Here is a 24598-nt window from a genome sequence, read left to right as displayed (position 1 = left end):
AAATTTAAGATGTTTTGATTTAGGTTCAAAACTGGAATGATTTTTATGGCAGAGGGAGTACGTATTTTCTGTCACATATATATCCTTGCTTTGAAAATGAGGATCTCATCCGTTAAGTAGTTATTACTATAGTATAAACCACGGCAAATACGACATAAAATTTAAACCATGTTAGATGAACCGTTTATAGTATGGAAATCCAATGTATTGGCATTTTGTAATGACACTTTTTAAAACACTAGGTAGCGTGTCCGTGCGTTGATATGAGACAACTAAATTTTTATACTAAAAACACACAGATCGCACGAGAAGATAACAATAATATAAATTTAAATATCAATATTGAAGTGACACTTAATCCAAATAGCAAAGTTCTTGAAATTATGCAAGCTTTTTCTTTCTTGCTAATCCCAGTGGACAGTTCCAATCATTGATTAGTCTAATTAGTAAATTCACTGTTGCCTTTCTTTCTTTCTTTCGTTTAAAGAAAATTTCTTGCTTTTCTTTAAAGAAAAGGATAGCTAAAATCTAATGTAGATTTTGTTAGGCATGTTTATGCATTTATGGCATTGCTCCAAGACATGATAATAGTATCTTCCATTTTTTATGAGATTCATTTAGTGCAGGAGCAAATTAGCATGTGAAAAATAGAAAGAAAAAAAGGCAAACCAAGTGTAGCTGCATGGTGATGAAAGAAATTTCTCACCTCACATCTACTGCAAGGAAGAGACAGTAGGGTGGTGCGCAGTCGGGGTTTGGAATTGCGAAATCATGCATTAAAAAATGGCAACAATTAAATGTTTTGCCTTTGGTTAATTAGTGAGCTAAAATAAAGAATTAGAGAAATGAAACACTATAAAATCTAACATTTTTAATAGTCTCCTTTGCTCACACGTGACACAGCCAAAGAAAGAAAGAAGGCAAGAGTACGCTATCACTTCCTTTATTGCAATTGCAATATATTCTAGACACAAAGTGAATTGCGGACCATGGAAGGAAGAATGTCATGTTTCATGGCCCTAATGTGATCCTGTAATGTGGCAAATTATCAACCAAATTAATAAAAAAACTGAGAAGTCCACATTGTTCCTCTCAGGGAAAATCAGCACATGATTGCATGAATGTCAATGGATGTTATGTTGATGATTACTCTAGAGACAACAGGGGTAGGGGGAAAAAATTGGATGATTTCTAGCTGTCTGCAGGCAGGACAATTGAGGGGACCAGGAGCTCACCATTTGAATCTGTCAACAACAAAAACCTCTGAGTAGTGCTTCTTCCCACTGAACCTGGTTAAGTTCCCAATTGTACATGTAAACCGTGATGTCCATGGATCTTCTATAGGCTGGCTCTCCACTGTGCTCACCACCTTAATCCGTGCCACAACTACCAACAAACATGAAACACATCCATACTAAGAATCATAAATTCAGAATAATGCCGGCACACACAAAGTTCCTGCCGCACATTTTTTTAGCACCAGCCACTTCGCCGAGATGCCCATCAGCTGCCTCAACCGTAGTAACCTAAAGAGGCAATTTTTTTTGTTTCTTTTAGCACCAGCACAAACTGCAGCACAATGTCACACGACAGGGGGGAGGAGTGCTCACATTGCTTATTCAATCCAAATTTAGCCAAGAACTCTACCTGCAGATCAGGGGATGTTGGGGCCACCTGAGGTTCCAAATTTTCAGCATCAGTTGTATCACATGAAACTAACAGCTTCTTCGTCCTATAGAATTAATGCTTGTTGAAAGTGACGCCAACTGCGTTTGGTCGTAACTGCATAATTGTATTAATCAGGTCCAATTAATGCTCCCATCCTAATAGTAAAAAAAATCAACTTAGCAATAGAACATTCAGAAATAACATTTGAGCACAAAAGCATATATTGCAAGCAGAGAGGCAGCAGAAACACATCCAACAATTAAATGATGGGTAAAAACCAACCCTAAATTCCAAATCAGTGTAAAAATAATTAGAGGGCTAATAAGTATTGAGATGCTAGTAATGCAAGAAGTACTCACGGCTTTGCAATCTCTGTAATATCAAACCAGGATCAAGGCCTTTAACAATACAATCTCGAACTGCATAAAAGGGAGAAAGCATGAGTAAAATGACAGCATAATAACAATTTCCTTGTAATACACATATAAACTATTAGAGACAATGAAACTTGAGAATGCTCTGACCACAAATGGTTGGTCAGAAGCTATCGCCAAAAGATCCTCTCCTGCAAAATTTAATTCGAGTCAACATAATAAAATTGATATAATAAACCATGGACTTCTTCTTTTCAAATTGGTAGGTCACACAACATTACTGATTGTAGCAAGTTTGTGCTTCTTCTTTTCAAACTTCTCCGGTAGGAAAAAGGACGCCCATTTTAACCATAGCTTTAAGCACCTGCAGGAATACAAGATTCAACACTTCCCAGGGTATAGGTTATCATCGGCTGCTGGCTCAGGGAAAGGAGAGGAAAGAACCTGCAGGTGGCGACGAGGAGTTGCCAAGATACAGCAGGCTGCCCACTTTCTCCCTAGCCTCATCTTCCTTCTCAACCCATAACTTATGCTCTATCCCACAACAATAGCAATGGACAATTAAAATACAGACAATTCAAGCATTCATGGATGGATGCCTTGCCAAGCACTATGGATGGATGCCTTGCCAAGCACTCGAGAGCTTTTCACTCAGCAGGGAATTTCATCAAACACCTTACATGCATATGCCAAGTGACAAGAGGCAGTCGCAAATAGAGAGGGAGCAGTGCACTAACTCATTCGTTCCTTGTAAGTGGTCAGGCGACCAACACATCCTCCTCCATGGCGGCCGCCAGGGGCCTTGCTGTTGACTGCTTCCACGTACATCCCAAGCTCCTCCCTGGTTAAAACTGATGCCACCACCACGTCTCCACCCTACACTCTAGCCTGCAAGTGAGAGAAGAGGAAGAGGGGGAGCACCTTGATGATCTGCGCCTCGCCCCATGGGTCTGAGCCGCCGCCACGCCGGAAGGCCACCCGTGATGGGGTTGCCGTGCGGGGCCCCGCCCGCCAGAGAGAGGAGTGGCTGCCGCAGGTCGTGTTCATTGCGAAGGGGGAGGAGCTATCATCGGCTCGGTGGTGACGGATCGAGATTGAGGAGGACGGAGCCGAGGTCGCGAGGAGGATGCCACGGTGTCGCAAGGTCTCATGAGTCGCGAGGTTGTCGCACAAGGCTGCAGCGGTAGCGTCACGAGGAGGCCGCGGTGTCCCAATCTGGCGAGGGCGTCGCACGAGAGGAGGCGTCACGAGGGCGTTCACGCGTAGCGAGGGGTGGAGCGAAGAGGAGCGCGGTTTGTGCTTCTTCTCGGGCAGCGGGCTCGCAGCGGGGGACGCGACTCTCGTCCGTGCGCGCGGCCAGCGGGCTCGCGGCGGCTCGCAGCGGCCACCGGCGTGCGCGCGGCCAGCGAGCTCACGGTGGGGCTCGGCCACCGGTGATCGAGAGGAGCGGGGGCAGCTGCGCGGCTCGCTGACCGGAGATCGAGATGCATGGAGGGAAACCATGAATGGCGAGAGAAGGGAAGGAATATATTGTTTCCTCTAATAGGAGGCGCGGGTCGCGTTCGCAGGTGGGGAACGGCACACGGACGAAAAAATTTGCTGCACCAAAAAATGTCCACCTTTTACTTTTACTCTTTTTAGTTGTACGTAGGAGAAGAAACCCTTAATCACGCATAAATTAGTTTATTATAGTTTATCATTTGGTACATATTTGTATGCATGATTAGATTAACATCTTCATGATCTCCATCTATGAGAAGCAGAAAAGTAAACCACTTATTAGATCAAATGGCGGCAATTCCTCAAGCACTCTGACATTGTCGGATAGCCAATGTTTCCGCACCAGAAGAAATGATTTTTCACAACGCATGGACCTTGATTAAGTACTCCACCGCTGCCAATGTAGCTTGCTGACTTCGTTGTGTTTATGTTCACACTCTTTGTGTTGATGTCCTCTTTGGTTTGCCCTACAATCGATCGAGTTACATTGCACTTTTGTCAGAAAAGATGAACGCTATATAGTATATATTTACATCAAAAGAAAATAGGTATAATTCATTGTTTACCATTTATTATGCGTGCACCAACAACAGAGGATGCAAGAAGAACCATGGAAAGCAGCCAAAGTCCTTGGATGCTCACGTGCTTCTGGCACTTCGCCATGGGTGATGGGTAAGAGCTAATGCCAGTAAGATGTTTGTTTGAGTACAGTGTGTCTCGCAACCACACTGGGCCATATGAACAATATATATACACTCAATTGAAAGATATCTATCTATCTATCTATGATCTGTCTATCTATCTATCTCTATCTATCTTGTAGAGACCGGATATTTATATCCATTATCTAAAAAAAATCTATCTCTATCTATCTATCTATCTATCTATCTATATGTGTTTGTCTGTCTGGCTGTCTATCTATAAGAAAGCCATGGTTCATAAAAAAAGATACACCAGCTATGAATATACTAGCATTTATAGCTTTTAGATAGATTTTGTCTCAAAATATAGCCTTTTTTAAGTTCTCACGGTTTCTAAGGGCCGTTTCTCAAAAATACACCTCGATGTGCCTTTCTCCGCATCCAAACACTAAGATAACTGGCAAATAAATATTTTGCCTTCCTTTTTGGATTTGGCGGCAGCAAACAAATATGCCAAGGAGCGTTGCTCAGCTGGTTGTCTCATGTACACTTGTGTAATTTCACCAAGGTAATAAAAGGAAAATTAGATTTTTTGTTAATCACCCCCCTATTAATATCTATCTGAAAAAAAATCTGAAGCTAACTATACTATAGGATGGAGGGACCTCAATGCATATGAAAAAGTCTGACACTAGCTATATATTTGGATGGGGAGTACATATTGGTTTGGACCAGTAAAAGACGATTGAGTACAACAATCCAAGACAACGTATGACTCCCTCCTAGCCCTATGTCTCTCACTGTTCTCATTTCTATCTGTATATCTTTAATATATCTCTTTCTTTATTTTTTATCTCTATCTAATATTACAAAGAATAATGTTCTTTTATGCATATCATCCCCGCCACGTAATGATAAGTGAATCCAAGCCGCTCGATCATGTGCCTCACCCATGACTAGCCAATATTCCGCCAATACTGTGCTCCTACCATTCCAAATTATAACACGCTTTAACTTTTTAGTACATCTATTTTGTGATGTATCTAACTGTATGTGTTATACGTAGATACATAGAAAAATAAGAAAGCGACTTATAATTTAGAATGAAGGGAGTATGATTTTATAATTTATCTAATAGCCTAGATTAATTCAAAAGGCATAACAAATGAAGTCCTTGACTTGGTATGAGTGCTCTTATTTTCCTGGATTTATTCCAAGATTTAACGACGTTATGCTTTCAGTGGTAGGTGACATCGCTATCAACAGTGAGACGCCTATGGTGACTATGAATTTCGAGATATGTTAGCTCGACAGCAAGGCAATAGTGACTTCATGAATTTCGAGATCTATTGGCTCAGTTCTTTAGAGGTGCTCAACTTTGTGAATTTCGAGATCTATCGGCTCGACAGTGAAACACTTATGATAACTTTATGAATTTTGAGATATATCGGCTCAGTTTTTCAAAGGTGCTCATAGGGGTAAGGTTTGTGTACGTGTGTTCATAGGAGTTAGTGTGTGTACGTGTTGTGAGCGCCTATGATATACTGTGTAATTCTCAAGATATAACAGATCTTATGCTAAGATTTCCTTGTAGGCAACTAAGAAACATTGAGAGCCTTTGTAACTATATCGCCCTGACTATATAAGGTGGGTACGGATCCCCCAATTGGTATCTACTTAATTCTAGGCTACATTACATATAGGCAACTAGCCATTAGCACCCTTGTAAACTCGAGCATATGAGATAAAAAGATCTGCTCTCAACCGGACATAGGGTATCTCGTACCTGAACCATTCGAAATCTCTGTCTCGTGTGCTACCCTTTGTATGTGATATGCTGATCTGCATTGCCGGAGGCAAAACTTTGGACCGGTAGTATACGCTGATCTGCATTTTTCGTTCAAAAAAGGAGAGAGCATTCCTAGTAACTAGAAGATATACCCACACGTTGTTGTGGGTCTCTTAGAAATAATATTATTGTACATATGAGTTAAATCATCTACATGTTGTTACATCCATTCTTGTAAAAATTAGTTGCATTAAGAGGTTAGAAGTTATTGGGATGACATAGGCATATAGCTATTAGTGGGAGATGATGTGGATAGTTAGTGAAAGATGATCTAGATGGCTTGCATGTTTAGATAGAGCTTTTAGTGGGGATTCGCTTTATAAGAGTTATAGATAAATGGTTTGAAAAATACAATCTACTGATAAGTTATGCATCAATGATCAAACATGCTTTTTTTGTCTTAACAGACAAAGAAAATTAATTAAGACAAAAAATATGTAACATATGAAACCTATTTGTTTTTTGTAACACTAGTAGCCATGCACGTGCGACATGCTCGTGCTTAAGGTTGTGATAGACTACACTCTATATACTCCATCTATCTCAAATTATAAGACATGCTAAAAATCTTAGAGTCAAAGCATATCAAATTAGATCAAAATTATATAATATAACATAATAATATTTATTATACCAACTAAATATCATTAGATTCTTCATTAGTTATATTTTTATAGTATATCTATTTGATGTTATAAATTTTTATAATTTTAGTCAAACATAAGATGCTTTGACTCTCAAAGATTCTTGGATTGTCTTATATTTCATAATGGAGGGAGTATATTAGAGAAAAAGTTAAGATTCCCTAAAAAAATAAGATAGTTAGATTCTTGAAGTTGTGGTTTTAAAATTATTTTATACTTACCTGACCATAATAGTAAGGCGAGCATATCCATTATATATTCGTTAATTTACCCAAAATGTTATTGAACCCGCAATTAATTATTGGGATGCGATGGATTGACAAAATCAGATAGCACAAGGTACGCGTGAGTTATATTATGATCAGAAGAATAAAATACTGCTGAAATAGTCAGATGTATATGTGGCTATATATCAAGAATGAGAAGAAAGATTATGCAAGTGTTAGAGCATCTCCAAGGGCTTTCCATTCTCAGCTTTGCATTTCAGGGGATTTGCAAAGTTGCAAATGAGTTTGCAAAGTTCCCAAAGGGGGAGATCTCCAACCGTTTTGCATTCTCATCAAGTCCTTTCCCGAAATTTTTTCCCACGCGCCATCCGGCCAAAAAATTTCGCGCGCAGTGCCAGATCGCGATAAAGATGTTGTGTGGTGGAGGCGAAGGGAGCTGTCGCGCGATGAAGAAGCCGAGCGATGAAGAAGCCGCGCGATGAAGAAGTCGCGTGGCGGCGGCGGAGGGAGATCGCGGGGGGGAGATAAATCGCGCGGGAGTCCTTTGGCGCGCCGAGTCGGGCAACCGCGATGCCGCCCAAAATATTTCGCGCGAGGGGACCGAGCGGCCTACGTGGCGGACCGAATTCCTTGCGAATCCCAAATGCAAAGCCTTGAGGAGGTTTGCATATATGCAAAGTTTCCACCTCTATTTGCAAACCTTACCAAATTGCAAACCTCATTTGCAAAGCCATTGGAGAGGTGTTTTCTACTCTTTTTTGCAAATTGGGCAATGCAAAGTTGATTTGCAAAGCCCTTGGAGATGCTCTAGGCAACGAGAATTTATAATTATATCATGAACTCTTTATACTGGTGCACTTGAATTTGGCATTCCATTTTGGAAACCCTGGCCACAGTCTGTAAAAATTTGCAAGATAATAACATTGATGCTCACTTCCTGGAAGCCCAATTACTTCAAATCAGTTTGCTTGACTCAAAATAGATTTCCTGAAGGAAGGAAGCCTCAACATATGCCAATTTGGTAGAGAATTCTCTTGAAGGCTCAAATTTCCATTTGAGTTGGAATAGTGATGTTTTCTAATTAATATGTGTTGCCACTCTCCTCAGGGTTGTCCACTGCAAAATAGAGGTTGGTCTTTTGTCATCAATGACAAGGATTGTAGCTGCTCCTGCTTTCTGTGCTTTCCATGCCTTCTTTGATGAACCCTAGATGGATACAACATCTGAGAACAGACATGAAGGAGTGTTAAATAAATAGCAGGTTGGTTGAAAACAAAAGCCAGTGGAGCACAATAGGACAGTCTAAAACAAAGATAGTTACAGTCAGCTCTCAGGTTAAATTTCCTTTTTGCACACATCAATGTCTTCATAGCAAATGCAAATCAACAAGCATTCAAAATAATCACCAGAAAGATATAATCTTCACTGCATCTACCTGAAAACCACACTAAACAGAAAATTGGGCACCTCTGGTCAAACTTTGAACTACACTCTATCCAATGCAACTCAACGGAGCATACAAAGGTCACTCGCTAGTAATTAGTAAACGCAAGTCCAGGCATGGGTGACTTAGCAGATCAAGATAAAGATCATACAACCAGGGAGAGGAAGAGGGAGGGGCACCCACGCTTGAACTGCATCAGCATGGCACAATGTTTAACCTCAGAAAACAAGCAGGCAAGCAATAAACAAGTTATTCCCAACTCAAGGTGTAGTTACTTACTCTGAGATAGAACACCGAGTAACCACAAAGTAGCCTGTCCTAAGCAGCCTTTGAAAGGCTTCAAATAAGAAAACTGAACAACCAATTGAAGGCTGCCTATTGGACAAAAATATCAAGAACTCATTCTTGGAGACCTCTAGTGATATGGAATAATGATCCCCTAATGTAGTTTACTCATCACATTGTTAGCCTGCATTGCTATTGGATTTTTATATAAATTATAAATATATAAAATATAAAAAAAGAGAAGGATCTATTGATGACCGAGTGCAGCAGATTATTTATACTTAAATCAAACATATTTACCTTTCCCCGTATCTTAGAAACCTTGTACTGCCTGTGTGGCATCCATAACAAATCGCTAAAACGATCTTTTCTTGCCGTTGTCTAACCTGTTGAATGGGATTTCATGGAGCAACCAAAGTTGAACTTCCATTTGCTAATAATGAAGAAATTTATTCGTGCAGATTTGCACATACCTAGAGCACATGGAAAAGGAGAGAAATTTAGGCAGAGGCAAAGGATCACCTCTGCGGTCCGTGCCTAATTCAGTTAAGTGTCGGATCGACAAGCAAGATTCTCCGTGGTAATGGTGGATCGTAGTGGATTGAAGGACGGCGTGCGAACTAACGACGGTGAGGAAGGGGCCGCTTCCTGAGTCGCGGTTTTGCGAAACGCCGACAGTGAGGAAGGGGCTGGTATATTACGTGGGTAAGACATTTTACGGTGATGGGTATTTTCTAATTCGTTCGCTCCTTTATAGAGTATAGATATGAAACCCGTATAGAATATTATGAAAATTGTAGGAAAATTAGATGAGTACCATTAAAAGATCTCTTGTTTTTTTCTTAAAAAATATACCATTGAAAGACTCAGTTTTAGAAAACTAGCACTGGAAGGTTGCTCCGTTGTTTCATTTTACCATCCACGTTACCTTGACGTTAACTTCTTCATAAAAAAAGATTGGACAAGTTGAGAGGGGATTACCTTTCTGGAACTTCAGTACCATCCATCCCTCTTAACTTCAGTACCATCCAGAGCACGAGAAATAGATAAGCAAGAGGAGGGGGCGGAGTCGCGGAGACTAGTACACACCATGGAGAAGTCGAGGAGTGGTTGCCGCCGGGATGCATGGGTACCGTCAAGGTTTTAAGGAGAATGGCTGCCGGGAGGATGGCCGCCAGTGCCCATCGGCCATCGCTGCTCTTCTGCTGCATGCGTGCGTGGCCTGGTGTGGTGTGGTATGCATTCGTTTGCCTCGGTACAGGGTGTTTTTTTTAGATAATGGATATAAAATCCCGCTTCATCTACCGAAGTAGAATCAGGCCTCTTATTACCACAAACCACTCTCAAAGAATTCAAAAGTTGAGTACCACGTTCTGATAACTAAGAAAAAACAGAAGTAGACCAATTTTTCTAGCTGTAGACCATCTATTAGAACCAAAGAAGCGGAGGGCAGCAACTTCGATGTGTTGACAAACTTATTGGATTAGCTGATTCTTCAGATCTTCACACCTTTGTAGCTTTGCCCACTGGCATAGCCAATGTGTTCTCCTGAATAGAACCTGCAAAAAAGTTTTCGGTCTACATTTGTTAAATACCACATCATTTCTCGTGAGCCAGATTGACCAACAAATCAAAGTATTTTGATTACCACTTCCCACTTTTAACCAACGATTAAATAAATCATCAATAGTATGAGGACGTGGAATACCAAAAAGGTGTGTGCGTGTGTTTTTGTCTGGAAGGGGGTGTGTGTGCACGCGCGAGTTTTTTTTCGATTTTCTTTTTTTCTTGTGAAGAGTTAACGATGATATAACGTGAATGGTAAACACCAATAACGGAGCAACCTTTTAGTGCTAGTATTCTAAAACTGAATCATTCAGTGGTATTTTCCTAAACCAGAGATCTTTTAATGGTACTCATCCTAAAAGCAGGCCCATGTGCTAGCATGTACACAATAATGTTTAGAAATGAACAAAATAAGTTGTGACGAGTGTCTCCTAAATGTATAGGAGTCAAAGTTAGATTTTGGAGAGCGTGTTGTTGTCCTAAACGACCTTCTTTATAGGTATGAAGGGAGGAACACATCTCTTGTAGTGGTTAAAGGTTAACATAGATGGTCGTTCCCCCTAAAGCGATCCCTCCACTAACAGATGCAGCGCCCTTTTACGCCTGCCTCGATTAATTGGGGTGAACCAGTCTCCAAGAATTTTTATTGTGGTAGTGCAATATATATGATCATTTTGTAATGGTAATGACACTTTTTGAAACAGCAAACGCTTAATAGTAAGTTAGCTTATAGTTGATCCATTGGTACAAGCATGATTAGATAACAAAACAATTATTGGTCCTTTCCAACAAAGTGCAACGTGCAATGCTCTTCACACTGCATCTCTGTCTTAAAGCGGAGCCTTCCGCACCACCACCATCCATCAGATCTCTTAGTACATGAACCTCTCATACGACCTCCATCACTACCAACTATGTAGCTTGCTGACCTTGACGTGGCCATCGTCACACTCCTAGCGTTGATGTCCTCTTTATTAGTTTGCCCTAATAAAGGTCAATCAAATTACATGCAATTTTGTCAGAATGAACACTATATGTGTATGTATTTGCGTCAAAAGACAATGGGTATAATTCATTGATTACCATCTATTGTGCCTGCACAAACAACTGAGGATGCCAAAAGAACAATGGAAAGCAGCCAAAGTCCTTGGATGCTCACTTGCCTCTCGCACTTCGCCATTGGTTTTAGGTAAGAGCTAATGCCAACAATATGATTGTTTGAGTGTAGTGTGCCTCGTATGTCATATGGACAACAATATATATACACACTCCATAGTAAAAATCAATCAATTAATTAAGCCATCTAGCAATCTATCTATTAATCAGTCTATCTATCTATCTATCTATCTATCTATCTATCTATCTATCTATCTATCTATCTATCTATCTATCTATCTATCCGTTCGTCTATTCATCTGTTCCGTCTATTTATACATCTATGTGTCTATCTATCTGTCTATCCAAGTATATCTACCTATATCTATATATCTATCGTCTATCTATCTAATGGTTGTCTATCACAATGTCTCGATACTTCCAATATTATTTAAACAAAAATAAATTTTTAACCGTCAGTTCAATGTAAGACTATGCACCAGCATTCAAAAAATATATTCTAGTCATAAATATAGAAAACAATAAAAATTATAATATTAAAATCAAATATCAGGTTTCGACACTTGCTGATACATTCATACCACTGCACATATTTTATGATCGATGCTTGTGTTTGGTCTAGACACCTATCGATGTTTTATCAGTGATAGCCTATCATTAGGTACCCAGGATAGTTGTTTGGACTTTGGCATATGCCGGAACTCGACGATTAATGCAAGAGACAGTCGATTTATTCTGGTTCGGGCCCTCGAGATCAAACTCGAGTAAAAACCTTTACGTCTAGTGAGTGTGAGCCTTTGTGTTGGATTGATTGTATGATGTAATATCCGATTTTAAGGACAAAACCAGATATGCACCATATGTGAGTTTTAGAAACCAAATCTCACATATAGCTACAAATAAGGGGTCATATCAAAAGACAATGTGTAAATATATAACGTACTTAATATAAAAGATATAACCTTTGATAGCAAACAACGGATAGACAACTCCAAACTTCGGGTATTAACTTCTCTCCACAGGATCCAACTGACTGGTTGATCACAAGCCCAAAACTTCTCCTGAGGTGAGGGGGAAATTGCAAGAGTGAGCACATATCGTACTCAACAAGTATAACCAGAGGTTCATGAGGCTCAAATAGTTGACACTTTTTTGACTGCATTTAGCTTTTAATAGTGGATAGCATGTTTAATCATTGGATAGCAAATATCAAGGTAGCATAATTAACCCCATAACCACATGATCAATGTATACAAGAATTAAGAATAACACATATAAACAACATAATAAACCATCATTTATCATCATTAATCATGTTCATCAGTGTCCATCTATTCCGTCAGTTTTCCGGGTCGCCCATATCCGTGGGCACGGCTAGTATACCAGATTTAACACTCTGCAGAGGTTGTACATCTTTACCCATGAGTCGTGATTTACCCTTTCGCCCGAGGTTGCAAGTCTCTTAACCCCCTTCCTAGGGAGGTCGGCAGGGTTCACTATGAAGCCTTTCAAAGGTTTCGTCTAACAAGTTAGGGTCATTAGATTCACTCGGCAGGCAGATATAGAGCCCCCCTTCCATGGCACATAACCCGCAGCCTATACACATGGACAGAGGCCACACTATACCCAACGTGTCTAGCCATTCTTACGCCATTTAAGGTAACCGCTAACAAGCTAGAAAAAGGTCCTCATACTGAGCTAAAACCAGAGCCATGTAGCCCTCATGGTTGTACGAGTTGTCCCAGCTTTTGCCAAGGGATAAGTCCTTATGGAGGGTCAAGATCAATCTAGCGAAAGCTAGAGTTCTTTCCACCCTTTATATTCAAGTTGCTAGAAAACTTATTTTATTGTTTATTGTACATCCAAACATTCATGTTACAAGATCATGGATTATTAATCAAGCACTAGCAAGAACTACCCAAATGCATATCCGGTAACAAGGAATTCAGGATAACAATCATCTATGATTTTGCTAAGGTCATCAAGGTGGACACATGCATATGATATATATTGTATTAATTGTGTATAGGTAACAAGGATGATCCCCAGTTATACTTGCCTTGATCAAAGCTCTCCTGAGCTTGCTGCTGGTCTTCAAAAGATTGACCTTGATCACCAACGTATTGCTCACCGTCTATACACGAAGCAAACAAGCTATTATTAGAACAATACACCAAACAGTAGCAAAACAAATATAAAAGTTTATCAAAATATTCTACGCAGCGCTACGATCACATAAACGTAAAGTTCACAAAAATCGAAATTAAAACGAGGAAGTTATGAATTTTCTAAGATTTTCTATAGAATAATAATTAATTAAATAGTACTACGAAATCAAAAAGTTTCAAAACAGTGAAATAATACTTCTAACATGTAGAGCTCGTAAATACGAACCTAACAAAATTTGAATGGACCAAATTGGATTTAAAATGAGCATGTTATGAGCAAAACAAGATCAGTGGCATAACGGTAACTTTTGGAAAGCATACTTTGAACTAAACCGATCGAAAATACGTTTTCAACTTCCGAACGCGTAAAACCGCAAAGCCGCTTTGGACTGCGGGTTCAAAAATGAAGGAATACACGGGCTCTTTAGCAAACTTTACAGCCGAAAGGGTATCGGCCGACCCGGGCTTTCGGATTAGGAATGGACGGTCGAGATTGCGCCTGGGGAAGATGCCGGTCGGCCGCCTCGCCGGAACAGGCATCCCGCGGCGGCACCATGGCCGGGGCACCGTCGGAGATGTGGAACGCGCACTACGGTGGGCCAAACTCCAAACCAAGGGCACAGGAACGAAGAGGGGACTCAAGCGAACTCACCTAGGGGTTTTCAGGGCTCGGATTGATCTCGGGGAGAGCGCGCAGCGTGCAATGGCGGACGAGAGCTCCCCTACAGTGCTCGGCGAGGCCGCACGGGCTTCTGGAATTGAGAGAGGACACGGGAAAAAGCTCGGAGGTTCCGTCACCTTGCTGCCAAGCTCGGCACACAGTTTGTCGACGATATTTGCGCAGCACGAGGTGACGACCACGGCGACGGCGCGATCTGCTCCACGATGAGATCCCGACTGGGGCTTACGACATTGGCTAGGGCTCCACGGCGACGAAACGGAAACACGGAGAGAGAGCCGGGGCCTCAAATAGCTGCGATTTGGAAAAGAAACCGTATCCCGTGGAATCCGGGACGAAGGCGCTCTCCATCGGTAGAGTCCCAGTCCTTCACGGTTGGGGAAGAAGATGGAAAGGAGGAGTGGGACGCTGCCGCGTGGGGCCAGTGTGTCAGCGACTGGAAGGGGCAGGGCGCACGTGCCTGGGCCGGGGAGCCGCGCTGGCTGCTTGCTGGGCCGCGCGCAGTGGGGCGAGTTGGAGCTGGGCCGCGCGAGGGGGAAAACGGGAGAGGGGCACTGGGCCGCGGGGAACGCTGGGCCAGTTCTCCTGCTACTGCGCTGGCTGAGGCTTCTTTTTTTTTTCTTTTTCAATTCTTTTTTTCCAAGGAAACTTTTGAGCAAAATAGATAAAATAAAAACAAAACACCAGCACCAAGAATACCCTACTCCAGCATGAATGCACAACCATATTTCTAAACTTATGATAAATTTTATTTTCCACAAAAATTATTTAAGTGCTAAATTTAAATGCTCACAAAAATACTTAATTAAATCAAATTAAATCCTATTAATTTGGAAATCAAATTTTGGGTGTTACATATGATATCATTGTGTTACACGGGGTGAGGTCCCGATCAAGAAAGTTGTGTCCTTCTTTATATAGTCCAAGAGATAGGATTCCTAGTTGGTTACAAGAGAGGAGTCCTAATAGGATTACAGAATAGCAATGTTACTAGAGTTACATGGGAGAAATCCTAGTCAGACTAGATCTTCTCTCTTTCTTACACTACCCCAGTACATAGTACTGACAAGCCCCCGAGTATTGTATGGATGATCTTAGAAGCCCCTTCTTGTTCCTTCGGGTCTTGCCGAGTAGAAACAAGCTTCAAGTGGTGTGCACTTTTTAGAAAAAAAATGCACTCCTCTTGCTATTTGGAACAAAAAGTTAGAGGGTCTTTAAATCCTAGGTTGAGAAACTGAAAATATTTTCTTGAGGATATATAGTTATATACCCTGCAGCCTTCGAGCTTATATCTAGGTTCTTTTGTAGAAAGAACTTGGATAGAGGGTCCTTTATAGTATACTCAGGTAGCTAGTGCTTTTAATATATGTCTTTTCTATCTCAGTGAGTGTAGCACCTAGATGTACCCTTGTACTTAGAGCTATGTTCCTTCTTTTATCGTACGCTGCTTTGTGCGACTTTATGAGTCTTGTTGAGCATCGGCACTAAATCGGTCGGGTTCTTTCATCCAAATTTGCTAAAACAGGGATAAGGCGAGCGTCAACTTTTGTAGCATGTTTTGCTCTCATCCTTGCTAGGGACAGTCACGTGATATGGTGGGCATTGGCCTTTGAAGCCTTTTGCTCTCATCCAGTTTGAATAACATGAGATAAAGTGAGTGTAGGCTTAGTTTGCCTATTTACTCTCATCCGGGTTGAATAACCTGGGATAGGACGAGAGTAGGCTTAGTTAGCCTTATTAGTCTCATCCGGGTTGAATAACCCAGGATAGGGTCTACGACTTCATGAGTCTTGGTGAGCATCGGCACTAGATCAGTCGGGTTCTCTTATGCGAATTTGCTAAAACTCGGTATAGGGTGAGCATCATCTTTGTTAGCTTGCTTTGCTCTCATCCACACCGGGAACAGTCATGAGATCGGGCGAGTGTATGTTTACTTTCATGCATCCAAGTGTGAAGACACCTAGGATAGGGTGAGTGTATGCTTAGTTTGCCTATATACTCTTATCCTGGTTGAATAACCTCGGGATAGGGTTTGTGACTTCATGAGTCTTGGCAAGCATCGGCGCTAGATCAGTCGGGTTCTCTCATCCAAATTTGCTAAAACTCAGGATAGGGCGTGTAAGCTTTCATAGCTTGTTTTGCTCTCATCCACGATGGGAACAGTCATCATGGGATAGGATGAGTGTATGTTTACTTTCATCCGAGTGTGAAAACACTTGGGATGGGGCGAGTGTAGGCTCAGTTCGCCTGTTTATTCTCATCCGGATTGAATAACCTGGGATAGGATGAGCATAGATTTAGTCAGCCTGTTTGCTTTTATTCGGGTCCTTGATCCTCTTTTTCTTTTTCTGGTCATCTTCTTCTTTTTCTCCCTTGTTATTTTTCCTTGTATATTTATCAACGAAGATACGATAATCTCTGGTTGTGTGATTACCGTGTGTTTCCTTTTACCATATGGCAAATTCAAGACTGTTCCTTTTTTTGGTTCTGCCATCTTGTCTTCCTTTTTTGCTGCTTCCAGCCGGTCCCAATCTCTCAGAAGCATATTTTCGTTGATTCTGGTTGTCTTGTTTCTACGAACCTGTCCTGACCGGTTGTTTCGAGTGGATTTGTCCACCTTGCATTCGTAAGGTCATTGATTAGGATTTTTCGAAGGCATTCTTGTTCTTCGTTGGGTGACTAATAGCTTCTTCATATTCGTCAATTAGCTCTTGAATCTTGGTATATGGAGAATCCTGAGTTGCCAGTTATGGATGTTTTACCATTGATAGCCTATTACATGCTACTCGGACAGTTGTTCGGACTTTGGTATATGCTGGAACTCGACGGTTAACGGCCCTCAAGATCGAACTCGAGTAAAAACCTTTACGTTTAGTCGGTGTTAGCCTTTGCGTTGAATTAGTATCTATCTATCTATCTATGGTTGCCTAATGGAGTATCTCTATGGTTGCTTAGTCCAATTTATTTGCAATCAGCCGTCTGCTCCTCCGGTCCGACGTACAGGTGACATTGTACTTGCAAACTCATCAATCATGCCATCGATATCGAGAGGACTTCGTCAATCTTGTCTGTCTTCAATCGCTACCTGGCTGACGCACACCATCGCCGCCCGGAGGCAGCCATTTTACTGCAGCTCTGCATCCCACACAGGTAACGCTGGAATCGGTGTCTAGACTCGTCGTCCAGACACTAACGAGTAATAAGTCTGCGTGTCCTCCTAAACCCGGATAGTGATGCAAGTGGAACACAGGAAATTATACTGGTTCGGGCTAAGTATGCCCTACGTCCAGTGTGAGAGTCGGAGCCTGTGATTGCGAGAGAGGGCTAAGTCCTAAGTCTCGACTTTGTGTGGTGGACACAGCAGTGCTTGCTACTCTGGAGTGTGTGGTCTTGCCTTGTGTTCTAATGTTGTGTCTTGGTTTTGGATGCGTGCCCAGGGTTTTTACATATGCTGACTGGCGATCTATCTCTGGTAAATGGTGAAGCAATAGTTCCGACCCTATGGAGGCTTGCCCATCTCGTCCTCAGGGGATGGCTGGCAGCATGGTCGCTCCTGTGGAGAGTTGCTTAGCTCTGTTGAGGTCGTGGGGGTCGGGTCGGTGATACTGCAGCGTGTCCTGTAACAGGAGGAAAAGACAGCCACAGTGACAAGGGTTAATTTCTTCCATACCTCTTTTACTGTGAGGCAATACTTCACAGTGGAAGAGGTAAGGTTACACAGTGACTGGAGTGGATGCAATAGTTGCCATCACGCCCTGTCGCAGCATGGGGGATATGGCGAGCGTCACATCGAGGGTACGTTCATATGCGTTGGAAGCCTGGCTCCGATATAGGGGCTCGGGCGAGGCGGTGTTTGCGCCCGAGCCCAAGAGGGGTCAGGCGAGGCGGAACTTGCGTCCGAGGCCAAGGGGTCGGGCGAGCCGGAGCTTGCGCCTGAGGCCAAGGAGTCGGGCGAGACGGAACCCGCGCCTGAGCCCTGGTAATCTCAGGTGTTTGCCTTATCCTTTTTGCAATTTTTATTCCTCTGATTTGAATATCCTTTTTATGGCTCAATTCAATCTAGCTCTTGTTAAGATAACAAGCTAGCTTGGCTTAGCTCGTTATCTCAACAAACTAGAAAGCTGGCTCAACTCTCGGCTCGTTACGAGCTCGAGCTGACTCGTTAAGCTCGAGAGCCAGGTATAAAAAGTACAGAAAATATAATATTTGTATTTATCTAATAAAGCTTAAAAATATTAATAATATAAAAAATAATATATTCAATAGTTTTAAATCAAATAAAATATTCATATGAACTAACATATCAACTATTTGTAAATGTAAAATATGAAATAATACAAAACTTATATAAGTTATGATAATTTTTTTCTAAAATTGTAGCTGGTTTGGCTCGCGAGCTGACTCGATTTGACTCATTATAACTAATAAACTAAAATCTTGGCTCGGCTCGGCTTGTTATGATAACGTGATGAGCCGACCATGAGCCGAGCCAACCACTAGCCAAGCGAGCTAACGAGCTTCGAATATTTCATCCATGTTACACAGGAAGCAATCAATGTCATGTTAGCATTTAGAAGTGTATAATACATGACAAGGTGTAATCCTGTGGATACTCCAATGGAGCAGAGAGTGAAGCTTGCTACTGCAAAACCTGGTACTGAACTTGATGCTACCAGATACAGAAGTATCATTGAGAGTTTGAGGTACTTGATGATTACAGGACCTGACAAGCTTATGCAGTTGGTATTGCTAGCAGATTCATGGAAGCACCAGCCAAGGAACATTGGGCTGTAGTCAAAAGAATTGCAGGTACATTGCTGGCACACTTAGACTATGGTTGCAAGTTTTAGAGAGAAGGAATAGGTCTCAACCTGTTGGGGTTGGGGGTATACTGACAGTGATTGCTCAGATGACTTGGTTCACAGAAAGAGCACTTCTGGGATAATCTTCTATCTTGGTTCTAATCTGGTGACATGGGCTTCACAGAAACAACGGGTGGTTGCATTATCATCTTGTGAAGTTGAGTATATTGCTGCAGCTTTGGGAGCATGTCGATCAGAGGGTGTGGCTAAGTCGGCTGATAGTAGAGCTTGTTGGAGGTGAAGTTCAGAAATTCAGACTTATAGTTGATAACCAGTCGGCTATTGAGTTGGCCAAAAATCCTGTGTTTCATGAGATCTCTAGTGTGTGGCCCTGTCGCGACATTGCCCAGTGCATGTCCCATGGTGTTCCGGAAAATAAGGACTATCGTGGAGGCGGGGTGGAACACTTAAAGCTTATGTAAACCGAACAATAATCCCAGAAAAGTTGCGCCAAGTTGGGCAGGAAACCTCACGTGTTTGTTGCGTTCTTTCTTTCTGGTTCGTTGGGCGTGGTCACCACTCTAGGGCTGTGCTGCCGCCGGTGATTCGATCGGGGACGCCGAGCGATCCTAAGCTCGGTTTCCAACAGTTCAGAGCTGTTGTTGCCGCAGCTGCTAGAGCCGAGGTGGAGGTGCAGGGAAAGTTATTTTTGCCCTCAAGGGGCATATGCTCCCACTCTCTCTACCACTGGATTTGCATTGAGAAGTGTGTAAACACACATCTTAATGCGAATCCGCATGGTGCAGCCACCGCCGAGGCAGCCGAGGCTGCGTGGGGACGGGTGGTGGTAGATGGAGATGGGGGTGGGTGAATGGTGATGTGTGCGGCGACGAACGGGAAGAGGGAGAGAAGGTGGTGGTGAGCTTCGAGGTGCTGGGGTGGTACCCGAAGCGCGGCCTCATCTCATCGAGGCCATCGAGTTCAAGCCTCTTCGCTACTAGATATTCTGATCCGTTCCTATATATGCAGAAGCATGCATGTTTTTGGTGTGCTGCTTCATCAATCGGTTCTTCTTGTTCATAGATAGGTATCGTCTTAGACGCCATCCTTAATGACCATGGCCTTGCTCGGTTGCCATCCGTTTCTGCTTTGTTTCCCAAGCTTCTTCTCCAAAAAGTCTAGGCATATATAATCACTGGCATGGACGGCACGAGGTTTTTGGGAGCACCCAACCAGATGGGTGCTCGCAAAAATATCTATGAGATTGTTACTATTCACTGATTTATTGTGAGAGAAAAATAGTGTTAAATGACTGATAGATTTGGTATATAAGCTCAAGCGAACGGACCATTAATTAACGTGCTGCACTCGACGTTGGCATTGCTGGCCATATACTGTCATCTCATATATATATGCTCTGAGCATGAACGGCTGCCATTTCTCGAGCAAAATCATCTGCACCGCACTAGGGAGCAACCCAAGAAGGCGGCTGAGAAGGCACATACGCATGAGTCAATCAAAATGAAAAATTTACTGATCCATGTGTGGTCGGATCAGAGGATGAGATCCAAAGCAATTGGTGGGCTTGGTCTGGGTCAGGGTAGGATTTAGCTAGATAATACCTAGCTCGAAATTAATTAAACTAATATATTGGATGCTTTAAGATTTGTGCAGTTTTCATGTATAGGACCATCGGAGCAAAATTCCATAGTTTTTTTTTAGAGAAACCATCTGGATCTGGCACACTTTATTGATTTGAGGATAGTGTTACATCGTTCACCAGGGCTTCAAGAATAATACCATTAGATAACAGAGCACTTATTAGTCCGAATTCCCAACAAAGTGCTTGCTGCAATACGCTGCGCAGTCCTGATATTTCCTGAACTGCATTTTTCCGCACAACCACCATCCATTATGTGTCTCAACGCATGTACCTCTCAATGGATGTTCGCCACTACCAATTATGGAGCTTGCTGACCTTGTCATCATCGTCACACTCCTGGTGTTGATGTCCTCTTTGGTTTGCCCTAAAAAATCGAGAGTTACATATAATTTTGTCAGAATCATCACTGTACGTAGATGTATTTGTGTCAAAAAAAGGAATGGGTACAATTCATTAGTAACCATTTATTGTGCGTGCATAAACAACTGAGGATGCCAGAAGAACCATGGAAAGAAGCCAAAGTGCTTGGATGCTCACGTGCTTCTGACACTTCGCCATGGGTGATAGGTTTTAGAGCTAATGCCAACAATATGATTGTTTGAGTGCCGTGTGTCTCGTATCAACCAATGAATCGTATGGACAATATATATATACTCCACAGTAAAAAAATAAATATGTATATCTATCTATCTATCTATCTATCTATCTATCTACTCCCTCCGTTCATGAAAAAAACAATTCCTATAATCAATGTCAGACAAACTTTTTTAACTTTGACTAACTTTATAGAAAAGAATAATAATATTTATAACATAAAATACACATCTTATAAAATATTTTATGATAAATTTAATGATACTAATTTTAGAATCTTTTTCTAGAAATTTAATTAAAGTTAAAAGTTTAATTTATGATAACTCTAAGAATTGATTCTTTCATAGACGTAGTGAGTATCTATCTATCTATCTATCTATCTATCTATCTATTTATCTTATCTATTCTATCTACCTATCTAACTATCTATATTTGTCTATCTATCTACCTACCTATCTATCTGGCTATCTATCACAAAGTCTCGAGAATGCCAACATTATTTAAAGAAAAAATAAATTATTAAAACCATCAATTCAATGTAACACCATGTGCTAGGATTAAAAAAAATACTCCAGCCAAGAATATACTCCCTCGTTCCAAATTATAAGACATTTTAGCTTTTCTAAATTTATAGTTTTTATTTGCTATGTGCTTAGATATAAACATAATGTCTAGGTATATAGCAAAAACAATGTATCTACAAAAGCAAAAATGACTTATAATTTGGAATGGAGGCAGTAGCAATTTATATCTTTTATTTAGAAAATTTTGCCTAAATATAGTCTTTTTAAGTTCTGATGGTATATATGGGTCGTCTCTAAAAAATGCCTCTTGCTGTAAAAAAATATCCCCTATACAAACAAAAATATATAACCGCCAAACAAATATATTGCTTTTCTTTTTAGATTGGCGCCGCAAACAAATAATATGGCAAGGAGTGTTGTTCATCTGATGGTCTCATGTAGATGGGCACCAAACAGTAGAATTATGTATTAAAAATTGAATTTTTTTAAACTATCTTATATGAAGAAATGACCAAAACAAAAGTTATGGATCTCAAAAAGTTATACGACTTTCTAATTGATAACTTTTTTATTTGAAATCATCTATACATGGAAAATACATTTGTACTTTTCACATTTGAAATTTGAATTTGGCAAACGGCCTCAGATGGATAAATGACCAAAACAGAAGTTGTAGATCTCAAATATGCAACTTTGTAATTGACAATATTTTTATTTGAAATCACCTATTCATGGAAAATTGCATTTAAAGTTCTCACATTTGAAATTCAAATTTTGCAAACAACCTTGGATGGACAAATGACTAAAATGGAAGTTGTAGTTCTCAAAATATTATGCATTGTTGTAGTTGATAACTTTTTTATTTGAAATCATCTATCCATAAAAAATTATGTTTGAAGTTCTTACATTTGAAATTCAAAATTCTCAAATGATCTCAAAAGAAGAAACAATCGAAATAAAAGTTGTACATCTCAAAAGTTGATAACTTTTTTGTTTGAATTTATTTAGGGTTCTAAATACTTAGTTTAAAATTAGATCAAGATAAAATGAGGCAAATGAATATCCCAAATGGACAAAAGTCTTTTATGGGTGGAGTAATTAGGAGAGGAGTGCTCTATTTATGGGTGGTGTGGTTAGGAAAGGAATGCCTGAGGGGCGAGGTTGTGGGGTTCGAGTCCCCTGATGCTTGTGCAATGCGTGCTTTGGCATCCTTTGGCAGGGCTTCTTCAGCGGCTTCAGGAGCCATTTTCTGCCAAACAGGGTAAAATAAAATGGCTTCACCAATGAAGCCCCTAAAAACGTACTCTCACAGAGCTTTAGGTTGCGAAGGAGCAAAAAATAGTGGCTTCTCCCGGCATCACCTCATCCTACGTGGCAATCTGTGAGAGCACATTCTAAGGAAGGAGCTATTTTGCCAAATGATTTACCAAAATGGCTCCAGCTCCTCTGATAGAGGTGTTCATGGAGCTGAAGCCTAAAAAACAGCTTCACTGGTGAAGTGGAGCCGTGCCAAACAGGGCCTTTGACTAGAAAATCACGCGACGGGAGGCCTGGTGTGATGCATGTCTGACTGGCTAGTGGGGTTTGTTCAGGTTAAGATTCTTTTTTTTGCAATTTTTTGGTCCAAATCTATAACTTCTGAAAATGGTTTATTGGGACGGCATATTTTTTAGCCGCCCCTATAAATACCTAACCCCTCTAAAAAATCATTTTTTGGGGGCGACTCCTAACGACGAATGAGTAGGAGGAGCTAGCCCAACTGCCCATAGAGCAACTCCAATGGGTTGGATAAAATTAGTTGTCAAATTTCATTGTTTAGTCATTTTATAAAATAAAAACTTCTTAAAAAGAAGAGATCTACAGTAGTCTTATTATTTTACAAAGTCATATAGCCAGCACCTGTGGTTGGTTATATATAGCCACCGAAAATCAAGGAAAAGCCAATTTTCTACTTTACAAAATTAGATAGCATATATGTTGGAGTCTAATTTTTGTTATACATATTCTAAAATAACCTCCACAAAAAGAATAGCCAAGCTATTGGAGTTACTCTTACAAACGGTAAGGAGCCGACCTAAAAAGGCTCTCTCGCATAGTGCTCATTAATCTATCTAAAAAATCTAAAGCTAACTATATTATAGAACAGAGCAACCTTAATCTATGACAAAAAAAAGTCTAACACTAACTATATTCTAGCTCTAGGACGTACTACGGGGGAGTATGGGCTTGTATGGTAAAGCTCTAGCTTTGAAAAATAGCTCTGGAGTCGATGCTCCACCATGGAGCAACTCTGGAGCTGACTTCTCATAAAAATGTTTGGTAAAGCTTCAACTCTAACATAGACTCATACATGATTATTGAAACATAAGCAAGGGCTAAACTGAAAAACAATCATTCTTCTTCCTTCTATTGTTTCCTCCTGCGTGGCACAAGCTGGGCATCCTAGGTAGATACATGCAGCGCAAGTGGCCCACGGCCGATGCCTAGGATGGGGCAAGCGGGGTGGGGCCAGGTGGACGATGCTTGCATTGGGACGGATGGGCGGGATAGGGCCGGGTGGCCAGTGCCGAGGACGAGGCTGGGTTATGCGGCCTGGTCATGAACCAGTGAGGTCGGACGACAGCGGGGTTAGGTGAACTCTCCCTCACTAGAGCTACCTCTGGGGAGGAGCTCCCGTGGACGGGGAAGGCTCGCCATGGCCCGGGAAGGCTCGTCGTGGCCTTGGGAGGGGCTGTCGTGGCTGGGGAGGAGCTCGACGCGGCACGGCCATGGCTTGGGGAGGAGCTTGCCATAGCCGGGGAAGGCATGCCACTACCTGACATGGCTTGTGTGCCAGTTGGGGCGGTACGGCCAT

At 41.4% G+C, this 24598-nt stretch overlaps 2 long non-coding RNA genes across 6 annotated transcripts; both read right to left on the bottom strand.

Moving 5' to 3' along the window:
* On the bottom strand, window positions 1038-3595 carry LOC110436907. 5 transcript variants are annotated; one of them, XR_002454818.1, is made up of 6 exons: window positions 2780-3595; window positions 2487-2576; window positions 2193-2406; window positions 2028-2087; window positions 1611-1823; window positions 1038-1526 (listed from the first exon to the last, which is right to left on the bottom strand). It is a non-coding gene; the product is annotated as an uncharacterized LOC110436907 (long non-coding RNA). The 5 variants fall into 5 exon arrangements; XR_002454814.1 differs by having other exon boundaries at window positions 1611-1782; XR_002454816.1 differs by having other exon boundaries at window positions 1648-1782.
* Window positions 10910-11415, bottom strand: LOC110436906. Its single transcript, XR_002454813.1, has 2 exons — window positions 11282-11415; window positions 10910-11182 (listed from the first exon to the last, which is right to left on the bottom strand). It is a non-coding gene; the product is annotated as an uncharacterized LOC110436906 (long non-coding RNA).

The sequence above is a fragment of the Sorghum bicolor genome, chromosome 7 (assembly GCF_000003195.3).
Source record: "Sorghum bicolor cultivar BTx623 chromosome 7, Sorghum_bicolor_NCBIv3, whole genome shotgun sequence".
Taxonomy (NCBI): Eukaryota; Viridiplantae; Streptophyta; class Magnoliopsida; order Poales; family Poaceae; genus Sorghum; species Sorghum bicolor.
The sequence above is the reverse complement of the archived record's forward strand: the minus strand, read 5'-3'. Positions and strand labels throughout refer to the sequence as shown.